This window comes from Ovis canadensis, chromosome 26 (genome assembly GCF_042477335.2).
Source record: "Ovis canadensis isolate MfBH-ARS-UI-01 breed Bighorn chromosome 26, ARS-UI_OviCan_v2, whole genome shotgun sequence".
NCBI lineage: Eukaryota > Metazoa > Chordata > Mammalia > Artiodactyla > Bovidae > Ovis > Ovis canadensis.
In genome coordinates this window covers 56,918,368-56,944,603 of record NC_091270.1, presented here as the reverse complement: position 1 = coordinate 56,944,603, position 26,236 = coordinate 56,918,368, and positions in this window count along the sequence as shown.

Genomic DNA, 26,236 nt, shown 5'->3' with positions numbered 1-26,236 from the left:
TTCCCAACTCACTCAGCCCAGGATTTCTGAGGAACATCCGGAAACCCAGACATTTCCTCAGATTGTTGCTGCTCTGATAAAAGTAAGCAGAGCAAGTCTCTGATTCTACATCCACCACCCACTCTTCCCCTGACTCGAAGATAATAAACTGTTTAAAATACTTTGCTTCTACAATTCTGATATATTGCTTCTGTGATTGCTTTCTATAAATACCTCTAGCCCACCAGTTCCTGGAACTGCGGAGGCCTGACGCTTAAACCAACTGCTGTAATTCGGAACAAAATTGACAGCTTTCTCTGGGTTCTCTAATTGGAAAAGTCTCCAAGGCAAAGACCTGGGTAGAAAGAGTATATAATTCATTTCTAAGCAGGTACTTTTGGGTGTAAATCAAGAGATGTCTTCTTCCTGATTTATCCTACATGTTGTTTGTACTCCGAGCTGATCATCCTTCAAACTTCTTGTTCAGCGGGGACCATAGCTTTGCTGTGGGCTGTGTTTACTCTTCCTCAGTCATTTGTGTGCCCAGCACATGTCGTTTCGAACAGACCAGTGAGTCTAGAATTTTCCAGAGCAAGGTCCTAGACTGCCTGCGTTAATGCCCTGTGGGGAGGTGTTTGGAAGCCAGGCCACCACTGACTGATTGAGTGCGGCTCTGGGGAGAGGCCCAGTGACTCCCAGGCACAGAGGCTTGAGGACAGCAGGTCTGGGTGTTCACATTTGACAGGAGGGTTTAGCTGACAAAGGTTGAACGTAAGTTTTCCTTGCTTCTCCCAGGACTGAATCCATGGTGTTGAGCTCATCAGCTGGCTCTCGCTAACGTAGCTAATAAGCACTTATTCTAAGGAGTGACAAAGACTCAACCTAATCCCTTCTGCTGGAAAGATGAAAAGACTAGTTTTCAAAGAATAAAATGCACTTGTGTTTTCTAATGGGAAAAACATGACCTGGGTAAGCATAACACTCCAGGTGGCATAAACAGGGCTCCTATGTTCTCAGTTTCGATCAACTGTGCCTTTGGGAGCAGATGTTTGAGGAACGATGTTCTAGTTTCCTGACTTAGATGATGGGCAAAAATCAAGAAGAGTTGCATTTGTATTGGAAAGAAATATTCTTTTCAATTTTTTTTTTCTAAAATCAGTGTTTTTTGGTTATATCTGCACTTTAAATCTCATGTGGTCTTGTGTAAACATTCTTGGCTTTTCCATCTGTCAAGACACTATTAAGTAAATTCAGTCTCTTTAGAAAAAATCATTGTTTCCTGGCCCAGGATTTGGAAGGGTTTTCAAAGTAGATGACAGATGTTTGGCATAGAATCCCACTTGACATTGTGGTAAAGGGATTCATTATGGGCACAGAGTAGAGCTCAGCTCAAGGAAGAAGGGTTTTTCTTTAGAATCCAATAGTGAATGTGTTTGTGGATGTCAGCAGACCATTTGAGAAGACATATATGACTCTAGTGAGTAAACAAATCTCTTCTTCCTGGAACAGAGAACTGTTGTGGGCTTGGTTGTTCTGAAAAAGACCAGAACAATAGCAATGTCATTTAAAAACTCTCAGCTTTCAGAGCAGAGTGTTCAAAGCACACGTCTTCTGATGAAGAAGTTCACGTCTGCGGCTCACAGGAGGTGGCAGCCTGTGGCATTTTCCCATCAAGTGCTTGGCATTGTTCTCTGCGTATTTTACGGTGTTCTTACATCCTTGTAAGGACATCACGGATGATGCTCCTCGTGGTTTGGTATTACTGACCAGCCTCTTGTGTCGGCCCTGGTTCCATGTGAGGGATGTTTGCTGTAAGAGTTCATTAACAGAAATGTGGCTGATGAGCATCGTGTAGACGCTTGTGCTATGAGCAGCTTTATTAATGCCACTGTCTTTCCAGCCTGGCAAGTTATACACTCTCTAGCCTCTGATTCTCGGTTTCTTTATACCTAGCCAAACACTTTGGCACCTCGTGCGAAGAGTTGACTCATTGGAAAAGACTCTGATGCTGGGAGGGATTGGGGGCAGGAGGAGAAGGGGACAACAGAGGATGAGATGGCTGGATGGCGTCACGGACTCGGTGGATGTGAATCTGAGTGAACTCTGGGAGTTGGTGATGGACAGGGAGGCCTGGCGTGCTGCGATTCATGGGGTCGCAGAGTCGAACACGACTGAGCGACTGAACTGAACTGAACTGAAACATTTTCCAAGACAGAAGATCTGGAAATGCTTCTTCAACACTTGAATACCTGGCAACATGAATGAATACTATTTTGCACAGCTTTTCTGTGTATGAGTCATTGACCCCAGGAGCATAAACCAGTTTTTCAGTTTTTAAATCATTTAAACCTTTTGTTACACTCCACCTAATTAGTGTCCATTGTGTTTAAAAACCCTTTTTATGTGTTTATTAATAGTCAAAGTATTAAATGAAACCATAGAAACCTCTGGAGGAGAGGCAGCTTCATTTCTTTTTAAAAACAAGTAATTCACTTAACATCTATTCTAGTCAAATGAAAGGCTTTAATAGTTGGAAATTATCATTTAGTAACTTTTTTTTTTCCAGCTTTTTGTCTCTTTGAACTTTCACCTTGACACAGTCGTCTAACTCCTGGGAAAGGAATATTTTAATCAATCAAAAGTGCTTTTGCAACAAGTTTACAGATTATATATACATGTTTTAAATTTTATGTCTCACACAATATTTGGATTTCTGAAATGTTGCATTAAAATACCATTTTTGGAAAGCAGTTTCCATTTCTCTATCATGGATATTGTCATTGAACAGCTCTTGTTTGGCTTGGCTTTTTAAGATGACTGTCGGTTTTTCTCCTTTAATTTTATCCTGAACCCAACCGTATAAACACGCAGCATCAGCCTCACCTGGAACTTGTTAGAAATGCAGCGTCTTGGGCCTCACCTGACTCTCAGAACCAGCAGCTGCCTTTTTTTTTTTTTTTTTTTTTTAACAAGACTTCCCGGTGAGCCTGGTGCATATTGAAGTTGAGAAGCTCAATTCTGACCTAGTCCTTCCGCCTTACAGTAGGATTTCCAAAGAAAATGACTCAGAGTTCATTTTTATAAATGATGGCATCTAGAACTGCTGGGCTCCCCTGGTGGCTCAGTGGTAAAGAACCCGCCTGCTGATGCAGGAGACGCGGGTGAGATCCCTGGGTTGGGAAGGTCCCCTGGAGTAGGAAGTGGCAACCAGTCCAGTATTCTTGCTTGGAGAATTCCATGGACAGAGAAGCCTGGCGGGTTACAATCTGTAGGGTTGCAAGGAGTCGGACACAACTTAGTGACTAAACAACAACAAAGAAAATACCAGAGTAATTGGAAGACAGTGAATCCCCAGGGCAGAAGCATGGTTACATTTACTGCGGGGCATTCTGCGGCAGCTCAGACTGTGCTCAAGGCTTTAAGTGCAGTGGTGCTGACGAAGTGACCGCCTGGTGCTGGCCCGGGAGTGGAGAGTAGGTTGGTGTGTGGTGAGGCAGTTCATGGGCAGAGAAGAGACACACTGGTCTTTGCACACACGTGGCGCACCGTTGCCGGCAGAGATACAGAAGTAGGCCAGAAGCGTGAGTCATTCTGTGGGTGGAAGGTGGGGCAGAGGACGGGCTTCCCAGAGAAGATGACTTGATTTTAAGAATTTCACCCTGTGGGCAAGTCAGAAGCTGTTCCAGGCAGACAGACATGAAAACACTGAGACGTATAAACCTCTCTTAGGGAAATTCGTGTGCTTTGGTCTTGGTGAATGTAAGCCGTGGGGCAGGGTAGTGGGGAGCGTTGAACATTAGGTGGGTCGGAACCCAAATGACAGATCTGATGCCTCGTGAGTGGGAGCTCGGCTTGTGTCAGAGGGGCCTGGAGGATGGAGGAAAAACACAGCCAGCTTGGTGCTTTCAAGCGGTTCTTCTGGCTGGAGTGTGGAGGATGAGACGGGGCCAGTGTAGAGCTGGGGAGACCATGGTGCAGGCGGCCGTGGTGGCCCAGTGGAGACGCGATGGTGCCAAGTGGTGCCAGGAGGTGGTGGCCGGGGGACAGCTCAGGACAGAGTCCAAAAACAAGAGAAAGAAATTATTTTCTCCGCGCCACCAACTTCTCCCACAAACCTTTTGAAGACAACGGTTCTTTGCCGAGTCCTTTGCTGAGTCGTAGTTAGAGCAAACACTTCCAGGTCTTTTTTTTATTTGTTTTGTTAAAAAAAATTTTTTTTTAATGTAGACCTTTTAAAAGTCTTCATTGAATTGTTACAATGTTGCTTCTGTTTTCCATTTTGGTTTCCTGGCCACAAGGCCTGTGGGATCTTAATCCCCAACCAGGGAACAAACCCACAACCCCTGCCTTGGAAGAAGTCTTAACTGCTGGGCAACCAAGAAAGTCGCTCCAGGTCTTTGAATTGCTGTTCAAATGCCATGGTTTTGCATCTCTCTCACTAAGTACTTGGTTGCGTTCTCTCCCACATGCAATGGGGTGCCAAGAGTTAAAGAAAAGGTGAGGTGGAGTGGGGAAAGAGACCTAAAAGTTACTGGGTCCCTAAATATGCCAAGTGCGCCACAAACATTGGTTCATTTAGTTACCACAGTCCTGCAAACTAAGTATTATTACTTCTGTTTTAGAAATGGCAAAATAAATAAATAAATAAATAAAGCCCTGGAGACTAAGGAACTCCTCTATCAGCTACAATGAGCAGAATCTGAATTTGCCTCCAAAGATGGGTGATTCATATACTCAACTACTTGGACCTCAAGGATGCCTGACAGAGTTTAACCTACCGCTTACTTCCCCCCAAGTTTGCTGAATGTACAGGTAGAGGATCAATTGCCTTCTCCAGTTGCATGCTTTGCCCACTGAATGAGGTCACTAGAACCAGTGGGCAAGCAGAGAAGATCTCTGAGTGACCAGGTAGATGACACTAATTCTCTGGAAATAAAAAAAAAATAAAAAAAGATGTAACATGCAGATTCTGGTTGACTTTGTACACAATTCTCTCCAGCGGGGCCATATGTTTCTGCAGCCCATACACAATTAAAAACATGTCAGGAATAAGTGGGAAGCAAGTGAGATCTCATAGCTGACAAGCTGACTTCAAGGGACGAGATGGGACGGTAAAGAGAGCCCGAGATGCAGAAGTCAAGACGCGGCAGTCGTTGTTTTGGTCGCTAACATAGGGGCAGACGGCCCCACAGACTTGACTGGTTCTTGAAGGCATGACTGTGTTACAGCGCAGTGTGTAGACCCTAGGAGTCAAGGGAAACGCCGTCTCCCGCCTAGAGGACAAAGCGTCCACGTAACGTCCCGGACCAGAGGGTCACTCCTGTGTCTACAGGAGCCCTCAGGAGTGTGACGAGGCACATCTTTTTTTGGATTAGAAGCTGTTGGCATTTACAGAAGATTCTAGAACTCTGTTCAGCAAAATCTCGGAGTCATGGCTGCCAGCTGGCCACCGTTCAGTGCTTTTTTGCACGTTGCTGTGGTTGTCGTGTCTGACTCTTTGCGACCCCATGGACTCTGCAGCGCTCCAGGCTTCCAGCGCTCTGTGCTTCAGCATCTCCCTGAGCATCCCGGGCTCAGACTCAAGTTTATTGAGCCAGGGATGCCATCCAACCGTCTCATCCTCTCTTGCCCCCTTCTTGTTAAGCTGTAAACAGAGGCACAGCGTCCAGTCAAGTCAGTTCGTCGGTCCTTCAGTTTCCACTGGAAGGAAGTCTTCCAGTCCGCCCTCCCACCTCCTGCCTCGGAGGAGTGGCCCTTCCTCTCCCTTCACCTCCCTGGTCTGTACCTGCTATTTCCAGACGAGGAGCTCTAAGCAGGGAGAGGAAGAAAAGTTAAGGGAGACAGGCGCATTCTTACTTGACAGGTGCCACCCTATACTGGCTCCTAAGTCTCAAGATTTGGGGTGTTTTTTGTTTGTTTGTTATTGGCTTTTTATTCAAGTATACTTTATGTACAATGTTGTGTTAATTTCAGCTGCACAGCAAACGGGCTCAGTTATGCATACATATATCTTCTTTAAAAATATCTATTTGGCTGCATGGGATTTTAGTTGTGGCATGTGGGCTCTTCATGGTGGCATGTGAGATCTTTTGTTTGGGCCTGCGGGCTTCTCTCCAGTTGTGAACTTGGGCTCCAGGGCACCTGGGCTTGAGTACTTGCTGTGAGTGGGCTTAGTTGCCCTGTGGCATGTAGGATCTTAGTTCCCTGACCAGGGTTTGAACCTGTATCCCCTGCACTGGAAGGTGAATTCTTAACCACTGGACCACCAGTGAAGTCCCTACAATCTTTCCTATATTCTTTTCCAGTATGGTTTATCACAGGATATTGAATAGAGTTCCCTGTGCTGTAGAGTAGGTCCTTTTTTTTTTTTTTTTTTTTTTTTTTACTAAGTCTCAAAGTTTAATGAGCTCATGAATCACAGGGGGAGCTCATTAAAATCAGGATTCTGAGTCAGTAGGCCTAGGGTGACCTCTGAGCCTCTGCATTACTAATAAGTTCCCAGGCGACACAGATGATGCTAAGCTATGGACCATACTTTCAGTAACAAGGATTTAGAGATTCCCCTGCAATTCATTTGATGCAGCTAATTAATGTGATTCCTTGAATTCAGGTAACTCTTTTTCAGCTATAGCCCTTGGTTGGGGATTTTACTACTTTGCTTTTAAAAAACCATTGCCTTTGACTACTGGGGAACTGATAGATCACCCCCCTGGTCAGAATACCTTTCACTATATCATCAGGTTTGGTTTTGCATACCTTTGACCTTCATTTCACCGTGAATACAGGTAACTTCCTAGGCATCTGCTGCTCAGCCCCAGACAACTGTAGCTTTCCATAACGGGGAAGGTACCACCCCCCTGCCCCCCAGATGTAGGGAGTGCATGTAGGGCTCTCCCTGTGGAGCTGCTGAAAATCACACACTAGGCTCGGGATTGGAAGGAGTGGTTAAAATGGACACTATAACTCTCTTGCAAGAAATTGCTTCACAATCCCTCTATCCTTAGTCAATAATTGAACTCCTTCACATTCTCAGTCTGGGTGAAGAGCCATATATCCTGTAACCAGTTCTATTGATATGATATTGATATTTCTTTTGAAAAGTTACATGTTGGTGGCTGTGCTGAAAACTAAATTTGGTATCTCATGAACTGCAGTGTATCTCTGCAGATGCTTCTCTGTGATAAGCATCTTGTTTCCATGTAATATGGTCTCTGAATTTTTTACCAATCTCTAGATGCTTTCTCATTTGTGAATAATCTACCTAAAATAAGGTACCTAGAATCAGACACAGAATTCCATGTAGATGCTCCCAGTTCAGAGTTTATTAAGGTGGTGTTTTTCTATCCCCTACGTGTGTGACTTCATTAATGCTCTTGGCAGCTGAATGTATACGGGAGAGAGAAAAAGAAGGGGAAAAGGGAGGAATCAATAAATGTATAATCTTTTTAGAAAATGGAGTGTAGTTGATTTTCAGTGTTGTGTTAGTTTCTGGTGTACAGCAAAGTGATTCAGACACACACACACACACACACACACACACACACGCACGCAGACGTCTTCTTTCCCATGTTCTTTCCCATTGTGGCTTACTGCAGGGTGTTAACTACAGCCGCTTGTGTCAGACAGCAGGGCCCTGTTGTTTCCTTCCTTATATGAAGCAGTGTGTGTGTCTGTTAATCCTAACCTCCTAATTTATCCACCCTCCCCCCACTTTTCCTCTTTGGTAACTGTAAGGTTGTTTTCAAAGCCCGTGAACCCATTTCTGTTTTGTCAGTAAGTCATTTGTATCACTTTTTTATTCTCTATATAAATGATACCATATGGTATTTGTCTCTCTTCGTTGGACCTGCTTCACTTAGTATGATATCCTCCGAGTCCGTCCATGCGGCTGCCAATGGCATCATTTTGTTCTTTTTTATGACTGACTAGTATTCCGCTGTGTATATGGAGCGCACCGTCTCTCTGTTCCGCTGTCAGTGGGTGTTGAGGTTGCTTCCACGTCCTGGCTATTGTAAACTGGGCTGCTGTGAACACTGGGGTGCACATATCTTTTCAAATTAGAGTTTCTCTCTTTTCCCCAATAGTGGAATTGCTAGATCATATGGCACTCTGTTTTTAGTTTTTAAAGGAACCTCCTATACTGTTTTCCATACTGGTTGCACCAAGTGAGCTTAGCTGTCTAGAAAACTGAGATAATGTTAAGACAAAATAAATGAAGATGAGGAAATGAAGGGTTGTTCCATTTCAGATGTCCTGGGTTTGAAATGCCAGTAGGACATGTATGTGGAAATATTCCGCAAGTGGTAAGAAGTTAGATTCTGGAACATACTGGAAGGCACACTTAGAGATAAGGACTGGGGGTCATGCTTAAAATGTCTGCAGTCTAGGGAGTAAAGGGTGGGTGCAGGTCGAGCTTAGGGGGGAAGGCAGCCAGTTCAGGCCTGACGATGGCGAAGACTCGTACAGATTCCAAGAGAAGGAAACATATTCTCCGGGAACTGGACTGTCACCTACGTGACTCCAAGTCTTCCTTTCTGTGGCTGCCCCATTATCTGAAAGTGACAGCAGCTTCATGTCTTAGAATTCTCCCAAAGAGGAGTGTGCATGTTGCCACCTGGGAGGGGGTCACATGTTAGCTGGCTGGTACATCTTACATAAGGAACACATTTACCTGATTAATAACCATTGTCACCCACTACCTCCCAGGCCAGAATCTTGTGAGCATGGAATATGGGATTTCTTTACATTGAAATACAGTTGGTCCACAGTGCTGGACTGATTTCTGCTGTACAGCTGAGTGATTCAGTTACACACACGTTCTTTTTTGCTGTTCTTTTCCATTATGGTTTCTCTCAGGAGATTGGATGTATTTCTCTGTGCTGTTCAGTTAAGACCTTGTTATTTATTCTTTCTCGACATGAGAGTTGAAATATAAAGAAAGCTGAGTGCTGACGAATCGATGCTTTTGAACTGTGTTGTTGGAGAATACTCTTGAGAGTCCCTTGGACTGCGAGGAGATCCAACCAGTCCATCCTAAAGGAAATCAGTCCTGAATATTCACTGGAAGGACTGATGCTGAAGCTGAAATCCAATATTTGGGCCACCTGATGCGAAGACCTGACTCAATGGAAAAGACCCTGATGCTGGGAAAGATTGAAGGTGGGAGGAGCAGGGTATGACAGAGGATGAGATGGCTGGATGGCATCACCGACTCGATGGGCATGAGTTTGAGTAAACTCTGGGAGTTGGTGATGGACAGGGAGGCCTGGTGTGCTGCCGTCCGTGGGGTTGCAAAGAATTGGACACGACTGAGTGACTGAACTGAACTGATGTAATAGTTTGCAACTACTAGCTCCCCTCTTCTGATCCATCCCTCACCTTCCCACATCCCCCTTGGCCACACAAGTCTGTTCTCTGTGTGAGTCTCTTTCTGCTTCATGGATGGGTTCATTTGTGCCACATTTTATTTATTTATTTTTTAATTACTTTACAATATTGTATTGGTTTTGCCATACATCAGCATGAATCCGCCACGGGTATACACGTGTTCCCCATCCTGAACCCCGCTCCCTCCTCCCTCCCCGCACCATCCCTCTGGGTTGTCTCAGTGCACCAGCCCCAAGCACCCCGTATCATGCATCGAACCTGGACTTGCGATTCATTTCATATTAGAGTTCACGTTAGTGATATTATATGGTATTTGTCTTTCTGTTTTTGACTTCGCTTAGTAAGATAGTCTCTGGTTATGTTCATTTTGCTGCAAATGGAGTTATTCTGTTCTGTTCTTTATGGCTGAGTGGAACATGGGCTTTTTGATGCCTGTGGGGAATTAGAGGTGAGGTCTCGGTCACCTGTGAAAAAAATAGGCTTGGGCAGCAGGGTTGGGTGGACAGGACATAGGAGGATGCTTACAAACATAACAGGGAGACTCAGAATTTATTGTTTTGTGGAAATAGCTCATATTCAAAATGAGTGTATTATTTTGTTGGGTAATCCTCACCTAGCCAAATGATTTTATAAGCATTTATGTATTCTGTTAAAAATCACTTAATGTTTATTTTTACCCCTCTCTTAAATTGGGTTACATATTATTTTTATTATGCTATATGTTTTCTATAATCAAAGGAGTGAAAATGGCTATTGTACAGAAAAGCATGAAAAAATAATGTAGTAGACACTGGTTTTAAAGGATATCCACAAATTTTTGTATATTCTTCAATTTCAAAAATGTATTTATTTACTTGAATCTGACTTCAAACATTAAATTTCAGAATATAAATACCAATATAAGTTGTAATTATTGTTTGATACATGAAATAATTATGAAATACTTATAATTTAATAATTTAATAACTGTATGAGATAGTTTAATGTTTCATGACTGTGTGCTATTAAGAATCCATGCTGTGCTGTGTTAAGTCGCTGCAGTTGTGACTGACTCTTTGCAATCCCGTGGACTGTAGGCTGCCAGGCTCCTCTGTCCATGGGATTCTTCAGGCAAGAACACTGGAGTGGGGTGCCATGCCCTCCTGCAGGGGATCTTTTCTGCCGAGGGATCAGACCCGCATCTCCCACATCTCCTGCACTGGCAGACAGGTCATCTACCACTAGTGCCACCTGAGAAGCCCCAGTGAGACATAATTGCTTTATGTATGTTTGGCTTTTTAAGGGTTTAAACTATGGTTATTGGTTTAAACTCTCATAAGCTGTCCTCTTGACTATATAAGCAGACTAGTGACATGTATTATATATGCATACATGATCTTTACATTAGATATAGTGATGTGTACTTAGTCACTTGAGTCATGCCCAACTCTTTGCAACTCCATGGACTGTATGTAGCCTGCCAGGCTCCTCTGTCCGTGTGATTCTCCCAGCAAGAATACTGGAGTGGGTTGCCATGCTATCCTCTAAGAAATCCTCCTGAACCAGGGATCAAATCTGTATTTCCTCCATTGCAGGTGGATTCTTTACCGCTGAAACTGAGGAAGTCCCAAATATAGTATTACATCCTGAAAATTTTTTGTTCAGATCTGTTACATCTTTTAAGAAGAACCCATTCAGGAGCATGATTTCTAGTGGAAACATTTTTAGCACTACACAAGTTCCATAAATTGTGGTGTTTGGTAGCTTTTGACATCGACTGAAAGTGCAAAGATAAAAATCAAAATTCTAAGGATTCTTTAGAAAACGTGGGGATGTACCACAATTTGCAAATGTTGCTGTTGTCTGCAGCACACCAGGCTTCCCTGTCCTTCACTATCTCCCTGATTTTGTTCAAACTCATGTCCATTGAGTCAGTGATGCCATCCAACCATCTCATCCTCTGTTGTCCCCTTCTCCTACTGCTTTCAATCTTTCCCAGCATCAGGGTCTTTTCAAATGAGTCAGTTCTTTGCATCAAGTGGTCAAAGTTTTGGAGTTTCAGTTTCAGCGTCAGTCCTTCCAATGAATATTCAGGACTGATTTCCTTTAGGATTGACTGGTTGGATCCCCGTGCAGTCCAAGGGACTCTCAAGAGTGTTCTCCAACACCACAGTTCAAAAGCATCAATTCTTCTGTGCTCAGCCTTTTTTATGGTCTAACTCTCACATCCGTACATAACTACTGGAAAAACCATAGCTTTGACTAGATGGACTTTTGCTGGCAAAGTGATATCTCTGTTTTTTAATACATTGTCTAGGTTTGTTATAGCTTTTCTTTCAAGGAGCAAGCGTATTTTAATTTCATGGCTGCAGTCTTCATCTGCATTGATTTTGGAGACCAAAAGTATAAAATCTGACACTGTTTCCATTGTTTCCCCATCTATTTGCCATGAAGTGATGGGACCGGGCACAGAGATCTTTGTTTTTTCAATATTGAGTTTTAAGCCAGCTTTTTCACTCTCCTCTTCCACTTTCATCAAGAGACTCTTTAGTTCCACTTTCTGCTATAAAGTGGTATCATCTGCATATCTGAGGCTGTTGACATTTCTCTTGACAGTCTTGATTCCAGCTTGTGAGTCATCCAGCCAAGCGTTTCGTATGTTGTGCTCATAATAATGTACCACAAACTTGGCTTTAAACAACCAGATTTCTAGTTTCCCAAAATTAGTTATTCCCAAATACCCGAGTCAGGGATGAAAATGTATGTGATAAACGCTGGGGACTTCCCAGGTGACTCAGTGGTAAAGAATCTGCCTGCCAATGCAGAAGCCTCAGGGGACTGGGGCTTGATCCCTGCATCAGGAAGCTCCCCTGGAGGAAGAAATGGCTAACCACTCCAGTATTCTTGCTTGGAGAATCCCGTGGACAGAGGAGCCTGGTGGGCTACAGTCCATGGGGTCATAAAGAATTAGACACAACTGAGCGACTGAGCATGCACACACACACACTCACACACAAAAGCTGGGGGATCCAAAGTTTAGCCACCTGGAGCTCTTAAGCAGCCTGGAAAATTATAATGTGATAATTATATTCACAGTGATGACTCTGAGGATAAAAGTCTTAGCTAACTTTTCTTTTATACCTATTGTATTCCAGAAGTCTTAATATCACTTCTAGTGTAATATACCATCTTATTTGGGCTTCCCTTGTGGCTCAGTTGGTAAATAATCTGCCTGCAATGCAGGAGATCCTGTTTTGATCCCTGGATTGGGAAGATACCCTGAAGAAGGGAAAGGCTACCCACTTCAATATTCTTGCCTGGAGAATCCATGGATTGTTTGGTCCATGGGGCCACAAAGAGTTGGACACAACAGGGTGACTTTCACTTCTCTTCACTTCCGTAACATCTTATTTAAGTAGCAGAAGGATTCTACTAAGTAGCAGAAAGAAATAGGTTGTTTTATCCCCACGTTACAGATGAAGAAAAATGGTGTTTTGAAAAATTAAAAGTAATTTTTCCAAGATCCTATTGTGAGAAATAGGTATCTGTGTGTTCTCTGATATTCCAGGAGTACTTAAATTCCACATTTTGTTATGTGCTTATTCTTGGAAAGCTGGTAATCCATAGTTGCTATGTCTTTGATAAAAGAGAGTACTTCAGAAGAATCTGAAAAGAATAGATACATGTATATGTATAACTGAATCACTGCAGTACACTTGAAACTATTAACATAGCATTATAAATCAACTATACTCCAATAGAAAAGAAAATTTAATAAAACACTGAAAAAAATAATAAAAAGTGGATAAAGATTTCTGTAAGAAAAAGAGTGAAAGTTGCATCTGACTCTTTGTGACTCCATGGACCATACAGTCCATGGGATTCTCCAGGCCAGAATACTGGAGTGGGTAGCCTTTCCCTTCTCCAGGGGATCTTCCCAGCCCAGGATCAAACCCAGGTCTTCTGCAATGCAGGTGGATTCTTTACCAGCTGGGCTATCAGAGAAGCTCAGAAAATGAATCAAATGTTTGCTGCTTGCTTCTGCTTATTTTATTTCCTAAACATCTCCTGAAGACTCTTTTTGTTTACAGTTCCCACATTGTCCATCTCTTCCTTCCTGACTTTGAACAGTATCCTGACTGCTCTCCTTGCTTCTGCTCTTAGCCCCTACCAATCCATTCTCTCCGGTGCTGCCACAGTGTTCCTAAAATGCAAGTCTTATCTCGCTTCTCTGCCTGAAGTCCTGCACTCACTGCCCAGGGGCACGGTCAGGTTTGCCCCTGGTCTGTCTCTCCAGTTCACCACATCTGGAGGTTTCTCTGCTCCAGGTCCTCTTGCTTCCTTGTGCTTTCTCTTACTCCCCAGCCTCAGGACCTGGGGCTTGCTATTCTTCCACTTTTCACTTGGTAACCATCCTTCAGGGCTTGGTCTAAATGCCAGTTTCTTGGAGCAACTTTCCATGATACCAGCGGAGGCTCGGCCGTCAGGTTACAAGCTTTCATGGCACTGTCGTTTCCCCCGGACCCCCGTAACTGCACCGCCATAACTGTATTAAGGAATTGGTTCTTAAAGTCTGTCTCTTACACTTGGTTGTTAACTTCATGAGAGTCAAGTCTGGATCTTTCTTATTCACCACCGTTTCCCACTTCCTAGTGGTCTCTGTAAGCACACAGTAATGTTTCATTAAACATTTTTGCCTAAGCTTCAGACATTAAGCTTTTAGCCAACAGTCATACAAGATGACTGTTGCTGGCCAGTGTCTTAGAAATACCTGCAAACTATTGTGAGATTGAGTATTTTAATATCAAGTATTTGGGCACAGGAACTGAGGAATTCATCACTGAGGCTGATACCATCATCAGATGGACCACCCTGAGTTTGTGTTTGATTGTCTATTATGTCATTTATTGAGGGCAAGTATTGAAGGTAAGAAGACTTAGTAATGGAAGGTGTTGAATAGAAATCACAGGGGGAAAAGGCAGCAAAAAGCCTTGGATGTAAGATGGAGATGGTATAGAACGCTGAGAGATGTTATCAGGCAGAGAATAAAAACAAAGTCACAGGGTTAAAGATGTAAGGAAGAAAGGTGTTTTCTGAAAAGTTCACCAAAGAGATTACAAAGTTAGCAAGTTATTGGAAGAGGTAACTGAGAAAATACAGCAATTACCCTTTTCTCTCTCTCTTTCTCCTCGTTCATTCTCTTCCCACCTTTTCCTCTGTACCCCCCGCCTGCCTTCTTTCTTTCCTTTAGCAATTACTATACTGCTCATGAGAATGGAATCATTTTACAAGCACTGGAATAAAGGTCAAGGCACAGGTGATGTTTATAGAGGAACAGGAGTTTCGATTAGGTAATTTGCTAGTAACACCTTCAGTAAATAAATGTGAGAATAATATGGAATGTTTATCATGACAGTGAGTTTTTAATCAGATCCATTCACTAACAGAGCTGTAAAATAATTTGCAGATTGCTTTGAGGTAATAAGTGGCTGTATAAACAGTCTTATCCTAGCAACTGAAATTATAAAACTATTTGTTTTAGAAAATTCAAGCTCTGGTATTTTATTTCCCTTGAGTGGTGACAACAGATTTATGAAATGAAATCTTTTTTTCACTTGAATCAAATTATCATGTAAGTATACTGACTAGCTGTTAGTAATGGATGGATATCTCTGGCAATAATTTTATTTTTGCTTTTGAATTTCCTTAAAAAATTTTCAAGCTTCAAAAATAGCATTAGTGAATCGCGTGCGATGTGCAGGACATGAGCAAGTTTTAAGCCTGTGCTTTGCTTTTGGAAGCGCTCCTGTGCCAGAGTGCATGCGGAAGTTCAGTACTCTTGGAGACAGTGATCGTGCTTTCCCGCTCCACCCCCGCCCCCCCAGGGTGTTAGAAAGAAAAAGCTATTGGCTTGGCACAAGTGAGAGAGAGAGGAAAAAAACACTAAAAGCTTCAGAAACATCTAAAACTTGGTGATAGAGAAGAAATAAGAACTTCATCAAGACCCACAGTTCAGTTCCTTTTTGTGTAATCTGTGTTCTAGGGACACCTTGCTGAACTGTAGGTCTTCAAGGTTCAGAGAAATCACAAACCCAGATGACTCTGGGTTGGACCCCATACCGTTCTGGTGATGAGTAACTAGGCTTAAAGCCCCCAGATAGTCCTTCTCAGGTCCATGATGAGTGTATCTGTTGCTTTATACGAGGTCAAAGACTATGTGGGAAAGAACAACATAGCATCAAACTTTTGATGTCTGACCGGGGCTCTACCTTCTGTCAGTAGAGTTCATAGGATCAGAAATCCACCCGTGCAGGAGCTGCATGCGATTTTAAACGGGCCACTGTGGCTCAGCTGGTGAAGAGTCTGCCTGCAACGTGGGAGACCTGGGTTGGGAAGATCCCCTCGAGAAGGGAATGGCCACCCACTCCAGTATTCTTGCCTGGAGAACCCAAGAGGATCCTGGTGGGCTATAGTCCATGGGGTCGCAGAGAGCAGGACAGGATTGAAGCGACTTAGCACACATGCACATATTATGGTGTTAAAAGGATCCCATATTTAGTGAAGAAATACAACCCATGACCTCAGTGTGTTACTGAAGCATGTCTGCTGCTGCTGCTGCTAAGTCGCTCCAGTCGTGTCCCACTCTGTGCAACCCCACAGATGGCAGCCCACCAGGCTCCTCCGTCCATGGGATTTTCCAGGCAAGAGTTCTGGAGTGGGGTGCCATTGCCTTCTCCAAAGCATGTCTAGCTGCTTGCAAAGACGTTGGTAGAAAGGAAAGTTGCTTTTGATCAGAATATGAGCAACCTGGGGAGATGGTGGATTCAGTGGTCCCCAAGAACCATCTTCAAAGATCCTGCTCAGCCATGGAAGTTTTCAAAAGTAAAAAGGGAAGTAATCTAAGTTAATCATTGAGATGGGGGGTCTGAGTCATCGCCAGCCCAGCTGCATGCAGGCAGGTCCGCTTCCTGTGATCTTTCTTTAGAGGTCTTGTTCACACAGTTTGTTCACAAGATTACTGAAGGGGGAGCTGGGGAAGAGATCTGGGCACCTGTTAATTACTACTTGAGATTCATTTCTACTTGAAATTCCTTTCTATTTGAAATGTCTACTTGTGTTCTTCTAGTTCTGTTGGATCTACAGGAAGAATTAACACATTAGGCAAAGTATTGTGTGATCAAAAAATTGACTGTGTGTGCTAGGGCCAGAGATGAGTGGAGCAGGGGGTAGGGGGTGGGGGTGCCAGGTTTAAGGTTGGTGACAAGACAAAGGGGCTTGCCGCAGAGAGCTCTTTCCTGCCAAAAGCTGCTTACAAGTGGAAATGAAGTGTCCCTAGGAGTTTTGTTGCTGTTGTTCAGTCACTAAGTCTTTTCAGACCCTTTGTGACCCATGGACTGCAGCAAGCCAGGCTTCCCTGTCCTTCACTATCTTCCAGAGTTTGCTCAAATTCAGTCGGTGATGCCTCCGACCTTCTCATCCTCTGCTACCCCCTTCTCCTGCCTTCAGTCTTTCCCAGCATCAGGGTCTTTTCCAGTCAGTCAGCTCTTCTAATCAGGTGGCCCAAGTATTGGAGCTTTAGCATCAGTCTTTCCAATGAATATTCAGGGTGGATTTCCTTTAGGAATGACTGGTTGGATCTTCTTGCAGTCCCATCTATTGTTGTTTAATCAGGAATGTGTCATAATGTTCTAGTTTCCTGATGTAATTTTCTGGGAATTAAACTGGACCAACCTGAAATGACTTCATTCATTATATTCTGTGTCAGCTGAAATTACCACCTGATACAATCTTGCTAGCAGAACATGTGAATGGGATAAATTACTCCCACCTTCACCCACTGGTAGGCCCCGGGAGCCTGTTCTCTCAGTAAGGGTTAACTAATCAAGAAGACTATACACACACAAACACTCTTTTTTTTTTTCTTCTAAAAAAATCTCAAGTTAAAGATTATTAAAACACTGGTTCCTTGTTCTTGGCCTGTACTGGCTGCCTGAAGATTCTAAAACCCAAAATGTTTTAAAAGTATGTATATTGATTCCCAGGCCTAGTCTCACAAAGTCTGTGTCAACTGGGCAGAAACAGGAACTGGCATTCTTATATTTAAATGGTGATTGTATTGAGAACCTGAAAATTGGGAACCACAGATAAAAGCTACCTCATTCCATTTTCATCACCTTAGTAAGGCTTTCCCCTTACAGTTTTGTATATCAAAAAACTGACATTCAGATTAAGACTAAGAGTTGAATTCATGTCTTTAGGATTTTTAACTGTTTGCTTTTCTCATCAGTTCTGATTTAAGACTTTTAGTGAGATCAAAGATTTTTCATAGAAAGATGCTCATAACTATTGTGAGAGAAAAGGAAAACTCAATTCTAGTGGTTAGGCTAAAAATCTTCCATTTTTAGAAGATTTATTTAAGGCTGAGTAAATTCTCTTAAGTGCTATACGTTTGCCCTGAGGGAAAGCTTAATGTATCTTACTTGCTTGCATAACATCACCCTGAAAAAGCCAGAACTGAAGTTATCAAACCTTCTCTCCTCCTTGCTACCTGCCCAGTAGGTGAGCTTGATAAACAGGGCACAAAACGGCGGCACAGACATTTCCTTTCTCTCCACATGCTTTCTAACTTTATAGAAAAGAACAATTCAAGCCATTTTTCTCTGACATTCAATCTCTTTCATTAAAAAAATGCACAGCATGAGCTCTTGTATATCTACCATTACTATGGCTGAGTATCTCCCTTGAATCTTCTGCTCTGAGGAGGATGCTGAACAGACAAAATATTGCCAGGGGCATCTTAACCCTCCTGCATCCTCAAAACCCAAATAATAATCCAAATGTAAAAGTCTAAGCCTGAGCCTTCGGTAGGTCAGTTTCATGCAGGCTCAAGCACGTTCTGTCTTTCTTTCCTCCCGGTTTTCATCTGTTCTCTGGCAAAGCTGCCAGCAGCAGATGTACTGAGAATGTGCAAAGTTGCCAAGATGCTTAATCAAGTCCTTGTGATTGTTGTGGCTGTCACCTCAAATTTCAGATTCAAAAGCACAACTTTATCAACTTATCCACAAAGGATCAGGTTCTTGAGGGGAAGAATAATTTGCATTGACAAAAACATACAAGCATTGATTTATAAATCCTAATGCCAATCTGTTTAATTACAATGGCCCGGAAGGAATTTGCTCATTGGATCTTGTTTCTTTTTGCCCTTTAGTCTTTCAATAGCAAACTAATTGAATGACTTTCTTATAAGATACTCTTCCCACCATGCTGGTTTTCACAGTGTAACAGATTTTAAACCCAGACAAGTTTGGGGGAAGATTATTGGTCACAAAGAGCAGAAACCCACTCAGGCTTGTTGACTTTTAAAGGGGATTATTGGAAAACTGACAGATACATTCCAAAGTACAGTATAGGAAGTAAGGAAAGTGGCAACTGATAAGGCACCTGTCCCTTGTTCTTGAGCTCTCAGACCACATGGGCTCATGTCTACAGCCCTCCTCATGTCGGTCCTGGGTAATCGGGCTTGTCCTGCTTGGATGCAGCCCCACATGGCAGCCACCCTTACAGGATCACCAGCTCAGAAGGGGCAAAGCTTCATGGCCAGTGGCAGTGCCCCTTCCCACTCAGTCTGCTGTCTCTAGGCTTCAGAATTTGTACCTTCTTGAAAGGTCTTTGGCTCAGTCTATGGCTGTTTCCCAAGGCTGAATGTCTAAGTCCAGCCCAATCACAGTCAGTGTGCCTTCCCTGGGCCTAAGCTTCCCTAGAGGCTGGAGATGTAATATGAATGCTGGGAGTGCAGCTGGGAGGCGGTGGAAGAGCCCCTAACAGGTTGGTGACTACGCGGCATCCTCTCAGCATCCTCCTGGTGGGTACAGAAGCATCCTGCGTGGGGACTGTGGGACCAGGACCAAATGGAGGGGGCAGTGGGAGGGATGGCTTCCACATGACACTGTGCCACGGAGGCATATGGCAGGGAGGCAGAGCAGGAAAGAGGGGCGGAACCCTGGAGGCTTCCCTGCCTCTAAGGTGTACAGATAAAGTGAACACCGGCATTCAGAGAAGTCTTTCATTTTCACAGAACTAGAACAAATAATCCAAAAATTTATAGAGCACCATGAAACAATCAGAATTGCCAAATACTGAGGGGGGAAAAGAAAGCTGGGGGCATAACTCTCCTAGACCTCAAACTATAGTAATCAAAACTGTGTGGTATTGGTATAAAAACAGACGCACGGCTCAGTGGAACAAAACAAAGGTAAACCCACACACCTACAGTCAATTAATCTTCAACAAAGGAGGCAAGACTATAAAATGGGAATAGGCAGTCTCTTCAACAAGTGGTGCTGGGAAAGTTAGACAACTGCATGTGAATGAACGCATTTATAACACACCCTCATACAATGGACAAAAATAACTCAAAATGGCTTAAAGACTTAAATACAAGACACGACACCATAAAACTCCTAGAAGGGAACATAGGCAAAACATTTTCTGACACTAATTGTACCAGTGCTTTCTTAGGTTAGTCTCCCAAGGTGATAGAAATAAAGACAAAAACAAATGGGACCTAATCAAACTTACAAGCTTTTGCACAGCAAAGGAAACCGGAGAGCACTTTCAGGGCGCTCCAGCTTCCCTGCTCCAGGGGAAGAGGCTTTGGCGAGCCTCTGCAGGGTGTTTGCAGGACAGGCAGGACAGCACAGAAGAGAACGAGGCTGAAACCCACATGAGGGAAGGCGTGAAGACTGTCTGGAAAGGATCCTACACTGGATATAGTGAGTTGAATCATGGCTTCAGAAAGAAATGTCCACGTTCTAAACTCTGCTACCTTAGAATATGATCTTTGCAGGTGTAAGTAAGGCAGGGATCGCAAGACAAGATTATCTTTGATTCGGCTAAGTCCTAAGTTCACCCTAAGAAGCCTTTAAGAGGTGGGAAAGAAGAATACAGAGAGACTTGGGGAAGAAGACCCATGAAGATAGAAGCAGAGTTTTGCTGCCACGAGCCAAGGAGCACCAGAAGCTGGGAGAAAGGGCAGGATCTCCTGAAGCAGCCTGATGGAAAGCACAGCCATTGATTCTGGGCTTAGGACATCCAAAACCATGACAAAATACAGTTCTGCTGTTTTAAGCCAAGAAGTTTATGGTAATCTGTTAAGAAAGTCCTAAGAAACTAAATGTTGGGCTTATGACAGGGCTCTTCTTGGGAGAGATAGGAAGCCTGCTTCCTTCTTTAATAGCAATCCCAGACTCAGCAAAAGGGTGTGAGGCAGTGAGCCCTGGAGATCGGTGGATGGGAGACCTCAGGCTCGGTGAGGATACAGAATCTGAGTAGACTGGATGGAAAGGGTCTTTGCTCTCACTTAAGGTGGACATGCTGAACTGTGAGACTGTGAAAAGATGGCCTGGGCTCAGTTCTCACTGAGTCCCTGCATGTCCTTCCTGCTCACCCTCTAAGAGTGGCAATAGTAATCGTGTATTAAAAAGATTGCATAAGATAACCTCTGAAGGTCCTTGTGGTTTCAGCTTTCTGGTCCTTAGGCCTGTGTGTTTAGGATAAGGGGAGAGTCAGGTCTGAGCCTGCAAGCCTTTGTCTCCTGGACGGGTTCCCTCAGCTGGATACGATGGTTGAATGGAGGTATTTCCTCCTCTACCACCTCCCTGTGATAGATCCTCAGGCTTGATCCTCTCCACGTCTCAACTAACTGGGACCAACAGTTGTCTTGGGAGGATTTGGCCCTTGAAGTTTCCAGGCATAGTCAATGACCCTGCCTATCTCAGGCTTTGGCGGACCCTTTGAGCAGTTTACGTCAAGGCTGTATATTGTCACCCTGCTTATTTAACTTGTATGCAGAGTACATCATGAGAAACGCTGGACTGGAAGAAGCACAAGCTGGAATCAAGATTGCCGGAAGAAATATCAATAACCTCAGATATGCAGATGACACCACCCTTAGGGCAGAAAGTGAAGAGGAGCTAAAAAGCCTCTTGATGAAAGTGAAAGAGGAGAGCAAAAAAGTTGGCTTAAAGCTCAACATTCAGAAAACGAAGATCATGGCATCCGGTCCCATCACTTCATGGGAAATAGATGGGGAAACAGTAGAAACCGTGTCAGACTTCATTTTTTGGGGCTCCAGAATCACTGAAGATGGTGACTGCAGCCATGAAATTAAAAGACGCTTACTCCTTGGAAGAAAAGTTATGACCAACCTAGATAGCATATTCAAAAGCAGAGATATTACTTTGCCGACTAAGGTCAGTCTAGTCAAGGCTATGGTTTTTCCTGTGGTCATGTATGGATGTGACAGTTGGACTGTGAAAAAGGCTGAGCACCGAAGAATTGATGCTTTTGAACTGTGGTGTTGGAGAAGACTCTTGAGAGTCCCTTGGACTGCAAGGAGATCCAACCAGTCCATTCTGAAGGAGATCAGCCCTGGGATTTCTTTGGAAGGAATGATGCTAAAGCTAAAGCTCTAGTACTTTGGCCACCTCATGCAAAGAGTTGACTCATTGGAAAAGAGTCTGATGCTGGGAGGGATTGGGGGCAGGAGAAGAAGGGGACGACCGAGGATGAGATGGCTGGATGACATCATGGACTATGGACGTGAGTCTGAGTGAACTCCGGGAGATGGTGATGGACGGGGAGACCTGGCGTGCTGCGGTTCATGGGGTCGCAAAGAGTCGGACACGACTGAGTGACTGAACTGAAACTGAACTGAACTTGAGCAGTTTAGCCATAAGAACCCCATAGGGACCTTGCTGGACATCCCTCTAGGTGTGTCTTCTTCCAGGCTCAGACCAATGTTGGAATGCTCCAGGTGACTTTGGAGGCTGATGGAAATGAACTACAACTGTCCCCCCGGGATCCTTTTCTCAGGGTATAGTTTAGAGCTGTACTCTCCCATGTGGTAGCCACCAGCTGCATGTGGCTTCCTGCTTTATAAACCTGAATTAATATAAGTAAAAGTTAAAAATGGAGTCTCTGAGTGGTACTAGCCACAGGTAAGTTGCCCGAGGGTCACAAGGGACTGTGATGTTGGATATTGCAGAGAGGGAACATTTCCGTCACCACAGAAGGTTCTGTTGGCTAGCACTGCTCTAGATCAGTGTATCAAGTCATCCGAGGATCTTGTTAAAATACAAATTCTTATCCAGTTGGTCTGGGTTGGGGCCTGAGATTCTGTAATTCTAGCAAATGTCCAGATGATATCAATGCTGCTGTTTCATGGACTGTACTTTGAGAGGCAAGGACTCTGTGAATTAATTTTAGCCACTTTGCTGGCTGTATGCTTAAGCCAAGGAGTGGGGAGGTGAGGATACTTCACCTGCAAGGAATAGACAAGAGACCAGGATAGACTGGATGGAATAGAGTCTTCACAGAAGAGAAAAATGGAACATCATTGGCTGAGCCAGTCAGGCCCCAAATGTCAGCCCAGAAGATACAGTCTTTCCTCTGTAGAGCAGGCCTTCCAACTAAGGTGAGAAATACATTAGTCCAGGGTTTGGCAAACTTTCTCTGTAAAGGGTCAGATAGAGAATATTTTAGACTTTTGTGGGCCCTCAGGTCTCTGTCTCAATGACTCATTTGTTGATGTAGCATGAACACAGCTCTGAGTGTGGCTGTGTTCTGATAAAACTTTGTCCACAAAACAAGTGTCTTATTAGATATGGCCCATGGGGCATGGTTTTCTGACCTTTGCACTAGGGGGTCACAGTGAGTAAGAGGGCTTCAAGTAAAGCAACTTGTTGATTAGTATAACTTAGGATATGTTTCAGCTATCCTTATTATTAGTCATTATTAATCAAGGAGGTAAATGTTAATCATTAGGATAATTGGTTTAGTTTCCGTTTAAAAGCAATGATTCTCTAATACATACAATACAAAATTACATTTCATGGATATTGAGATCAAACCATGATACACAGAAATTGCAAGTTGCCAAGAAACACAAAATGCACCACCTAGACAATCAATTCAAAAGCCAGAATCTCTCTACTAGCTGGCACCTTCTGCTACCACGTGACAGCAGGAACTAATGATGTGGATGCCAGGTCAGGTTGTAGCATTGCCTTATTTACCATGAGAGTAAACAAAAAGACTTGGGAAAGTCACTGGCTCAATGACCAATTTAGGAGAAAACCAGCTTCTTCTTTCCTAAACAGCACGTTACCTTCAGAGATATTACTTTGCCAACAAAGGTCCATCTAGTCAAGGCTATGGTTTTTCCAGTGGTCATGTATGGCTGTGAGAGTTGGACTGTGAAGAAGGCTGAGCGCTGAAGAATTGATGCTTTTGAACTGTGGTGCTGGAGAAGACTCTTGAGAGTCCCTTGGACTGCAAGGAGATCCAACCAGTCCATCCTAAAGGAGATCCGTCCTGGGTGTTCATTGGAAGGAGTGATTTTGAAGCTGCAACTCTAATACTTGGGCCACCTGATGCGAAGAGCTGACTCATTTGTAAATACCCTGATGCTGGGAAAGATCGAGGGTAGGAAGAGAAGGGGACGACAGAGGATGAGATGATTGGATGGCATCACCAACTCAATGGACATGGGTTTGGGTGGACTCTGGGAGTTGGTGACGGACAGGGAGGCCTGGCATGCTGTGATTCATGGGGTCGCAAAGAGTCAGACACTACTGAGCGACTGAACTGAACTGACCTTCCCCTGACATCACGTCCCCTGTAGGGTAGACAAAGCGGTATTCAAATACTGTCAGCACAGGTGCCCCTCATCCAGGAAACACTCACTGAACGGTACTGAATCGTGGCTGTAAATACAACCGTTGCTATTACAGACATTCATTAAACATTTCATAAACCATCTCCCTGTTTTCTCAGACTTTTGTGACAAGTATCTGGATGAAAAACATGTCTCTAAAGAGCTATCCAAGATATTTAATGAAGTCTTTAGTCATTCTTCAAGAATTTCTCTGTGATGAGCTCAAAAAGAAAGGATCATTTAATTTAAAACCATAAATTAAACCATTCCATCCAACAGTTTTGTTGGAGAAAGCGCTGACTTAGATATTCAGAAATCTTGTCCCAGGAAGGTCTGCTGACGTGTTTGATGATTTAACTTGCTGAGACCTGAATTCCAGGTGACTCTTTCCTCCCCACTTCCTTCAGCTTGCCCCATTCCTAAGATTTGACTAAACACATTATTCTCTCAAAGGCTTGGCTTTCTTCACACAGTGCAGTTGGCAGTCATTCCACCAACTTCTAGGTTACCCTGAGCTTCAGCACAGAGCATTCACCAGACTGTGAGGACCCTGAGGTTTGAATTAAAGAGCCATGATCCCATGATGCCTCTGTGAGCCACCCAGGACAAATGATACCAATCTTATATTGTAGATGAGGACCCCAAGGCTCAAAGAATGGCATCCACATGCCCAGGGTCATCCGGAGGGTGGAAGACCAGTCTCAACCCACATCTTCTATCTCCAGACCGCTGCCATTTCTCTAAGAGAAATGGCATAAAGCTGAAACTTTGGCATAAAGCTGAAATGGCATAAAGCTGAAATCTCTCTAAGTGTCTGGAGAGACTTCGGGTGAGGTCAGGGCCCAATCATAATGGAGACAGAATGTCCCTGCACCTCATGTAATGAAGAACTCATGGTCAAAATTACCTTTATTTGAAAGAAATGAATATTTATTGAACCTTAGCCTGTAAGCTAATATTTACTTTTAGTATAAACAAACAAGTGTTTCTTATGTGAAAACCTGTTTATTGTCACTGAAAATGTCTTCATGTCAATGAAAGTTACGACACAGTGGATCAGTTGGCCAGACCAGAGTCTAGAAATTTTTCTGGACTCTTTGTTTGTCCTAATTCATTTAAACAGTTAATTTTAAGACAATGCTTCATTGTTGGACTTTTTTTTTAATCACAAAAGTAATGTCCTCATTAGCATAAGTAAAACACTACAAAGATACATGAGCAGAAAAATTAAATCTCTTGTCTTTTGGTTCAGTATTTCCTCAGTATCCTTATCCTTCAAAACATATTTATGCCTGTAGATTGGGCCTTTCTTTCTTCCTTTCTTGACAAAATATTATACTAAAAAGTAAAAAGCCATAATTTGCTTTTTATTCTCGTAAAAAGTTTCATCTTACTGTTGTTTTTATTTCCCAAACTAGAGTAACACTGAGCATGTTTTGGTAGGCTTAGTCATTACTTGTATTGCATATCTTTTGCTCATTTTTATATTTTGCTTATCAATGTATTGCAGCTTTAATGTATCAGGAATAGTGATCATACAGGTGGCAAATAGTTCCTCCTAACCTAGCATTTGAACATTTCTGTCTATAGCATCTTTGCTGTGTAGGTTTTCATTTTGATGTGCACTAGTCAGCTTCTTTTGTGAAGTCTTGTTTTTGTGTTATTTCTGTGTCACTCACCTTGTCACCTATGCTTTCTTTTTATATTTTTATTTTAAAATATTAAATCTTTAATGTATCTGTTATTTTAGTACACATATGGTGTAAGGAAGGGGTATACTTTTATTTCTTCCAGATGGATAGGCATCTAGTCTAATAACCAATGAATTGGAATAGTAGATTTATCATATACTAAGTTCCTAAATATCATAGGTTATAATTTTGAGCTCTTTATGTGCCACCCATCAATTCAGTGGTTCATTCGGTAGCTTCCTCCTCTAAAAGCTTCTTCTGACTGCTAACTCCTGTTTCATGGATGGCCTCATTAGGTAACACATTTTCTCATTTCCATCTGGATTCAGTGTATTTCTTAGGAATGTAAACATATGTTTTGCGCAAAGCCCTCTACTTCCCTGTGACGTCAAATAAACATCGACTTTCCATCTCAGTGTTCTGAAAAAGGAAGACAGGGAGATTTCCTCTTAGGAAAATGAGTGGCAGGGCCCCGTCTCTTCTG